Here is a 3,179-nt window from a genome sequence, read left to right on the forward strand (position 1 = left end):
ATTTGTGAAATCCAAATCAAAGAAAGCTTTAGTTTTCGCAGAATTATTATGCGATCTCCCATCATCGTCCAACGATGAAACGTCCAAAGAATCGATCGTGGACGAAAGTTTGTTTCTGATATCAGCAAGTGATGAGTGGTATGGAGATATAATAGTTTATCTCCAAACCCAAAAGTTTCGGCCAGATACCTCTCACTCAGAACAAAAACGCATTCGATACCAAGCAAAAGACTACATGATCGTCGGTGATACGCTTTACCGTCGTGGTGTCGATATGGTCCTGAGAAGGTGTCTAACCCATGAGGAGGCCGAAAAAGCCCTGAATGAATGTCATTCAGGCACCTGTGGGGGGCATCAATCTGGATATGCTACAGCACAAAGAATCTTACGAGAAGGATACTTCTGGCCAACCATGTTCAAAGATTGCATAACCACAGTCAGAAGTTGCCATGCATGTCAGATTTTTGATAGCAAAACCAGAAGACCCCCCGCTCCTTTACAGCCAATAATAGCTGTGGGGCCTTTCGCCAAGTGGGGCATCGATTTCATGCAATGTAACCCCACCTCGACCGGGGGGCATGGGTATATTATAGTCGCGGTTGACTATTTTACCAAATGGGCCGAGGCGATGCCTACATTGGATAACACTGGTGAAACAACAACCCTATTTTTTTTTTAATCATGTGGTCGCTAGATTCGGCATACCACAGGCCATAGTGACAGATCATGGATCGCATTTTCGCAATCACATGATGGTTGAATTAACTGCCAAACTAGGATTGTCTCACGACAGCTCTACTCCGTACTATCCGCAAGCTAACGGACAGGTTGAAGCAATCAACAAAGTCCTGAAGCGCATGCTGCAAAGGATGGTGGGGGTTCACAAAAGAAGATGGCATTTGATCCTGTACTCGGCTTTGTGGGCCTACCGAACATCGGTAAGGAATGCCACTGGGTTCACACCGTTTCAACTGGTGTATGGCCTAGAGGCGATCCTACCAATCCAGTGTGAAATTTCGTCCCTTAAACTCGCAATTGATCTCCTCCCCGGAACCTCAGAAGAAGAAGCTCGTTTCTTTGAGTTAATCCAGTTGGATGAAACCCGTCGTGATGCCGCCTTGGCCAACGAAGCCCATAAGAAACGAGTCAAAGCGCAGTTCGACAAAAATGTCAAACCCCGTGTCTTCTCGAAAGGTGATTTGGTCTTGCTTTATGACTAAGAATCCGATAAATTGGGAGCTGGGAAATTTAAGTCCTTATGGATGGGCCCTTATATTGTTAAGAGTGTATTAGCAAAAGGAGCCTATGAGTTGGTAGATTATGACGGGATTCCACTGGCGCAACCCCGCAACGGGTTGTACCTTAAACGTTACTATGCCTAATAGTAACCTGTATGCTTTTGTTACATTTTTGTTTTCGCTAAAGCGTTTGTTCCGGTTTAAGTAATCCGCTTTTTACACTTATTGCAGATGTCAAATCCATTGGAACCGTGGGTTGGATATGCTGACGGAGCGAGTCGTAGTTCGAGGAACCTATCCTCTGCAGCATGGGCCATTTTTGACCCAAGCGGCGAGTTAGTGAGTTTCAGGGGGGTATGTATTGGTCAATCAACAAATAATATCGCTGAGTATAGCGCGTTGATAGAGCTCCTCTCTGATGCCATCACCCATGGCATACGTCGGCTAGTCTTCAGGATAGACTCACAGCTCGTGGTACTACAGCTCAATGGTACCTACTCTGTCCGAAATCCAGCTATTTATCGCAAGTTCCTAAGAGTTAAAATCTTGGAAAGACAGTTTGATTTTATCCAATATCAACACATTTCCAGAAACTTAAACACATTAACCGACTCATTAGCAAACTATGTGTTAGATAGACATTTGCAAAATTGATAAAAAGAGAAGCATCATCGATGTTTCATACATGGATCACATAAAAACTGGAATAAACCCCGAAAATCAAAAATATATATAACTGTTTACGGTTTACATATAATGTTCTGTAACCAAGACAAAATCGGTCATACGACCCCAAAACTCAAAAATGGCTAGGGGGCACCCTAGCCTAGTGATGCTCATGATAACATGCCACGGCCTGTGCAATCATGCGCAGAAGACGAGACCATTGTCTAGGAACACCAGCAGTATGTCGCTGCAATCGTAGAGGCAGCTCGTCGATCCGTACATCCGGAATCCCAAGGGTAAGACCCTCGACCTGTTCCTGCACAGCTGCAAGAGTCTCGGCCAAGTCAAGGTCACGGAGAATAGCTCTCCCAGGAGCCTCCCCTGCTGGGGCAGCGACCGGAGCTCTCGGACGAACTGCTGGACGGACGGGACCAACATCTGCATGCACACATGAGTTTGATTAGAGTCTTGATAGAGTAAAGCACAAGGACATTATAAAACAGTAAATAGTGATAAGGTCAAGATTTTACCAAGATCACCCCACTGCTCGCCATCCGGTAGCACCAAATCCGGATCACCTCGGAAATCCATGCCAATATATGGATGCTCGGAAAAAGCCATATCCTGCCGCTCGAACCACCTAAAGAAGGCATCAGTAAAAGTAATCTGAGATTGACCTGCATGTCTAGCCATGTGGTCGACCCACCTCTGCATGCGTGGCTCAGTAGGAGATGGCAAGTCGAGAACAATGTACTGAGGTTGCATCAGGGGTATCTTCTCCAAAGCGAAGGCAGTCAAGACTGAACCGAAGCCAAAATTTTTCAGTTTCCCGTCCTTTACTTTGGTCAACTGGTTTTTCATCTAAACCACTACTGCATCACACCAGTTAAAAACTTTTGGCTGAAGACACTCCAGGGTGTGCTGCACATAAGACCTGTTGGCAACATGAGGGGATGCGCTGTCGGCCATCCTACAAATCGTGTACAGAATGGACCTGAGAGACCTGTCAGTGATATCACGGATAGAAACCTTGCCGTCTCTGCTCGGCTGGGATCCCTCCCTACAATACTGACGGATATAATCTTTCACGGAATCGCTCCCCCGGGCCGAACCGGACAAGGAAATGGGGGCACCCCGCCTTGACAACCCAGTCAAGAAGTAAATGTCCACTATGGTCAAAGGGATGGACTTGCCCCTAATCTGGAACACTTGGTTAACAGGATCCCAAGCATCAAGCAAGTACTGCAGTAAACGTATATGTGCCCTCATGCTAGA

The sequence above is a fragment of the Pinus tabuliformis genome, chromosome 9 (genome assembly GCF_031772625.1).
Source record: "Pinus tabuliformis cultivar Carrire ecotype Pingquan chromosome 9, CPIR1, whole genome shotgun sequence".
Lineage (NCBI taxonomy): Eukaryota > Viridiplantae > Streptophyta > Pinopsida > Pinales > Pinaceae > Pinus > Pinus tabuliformis.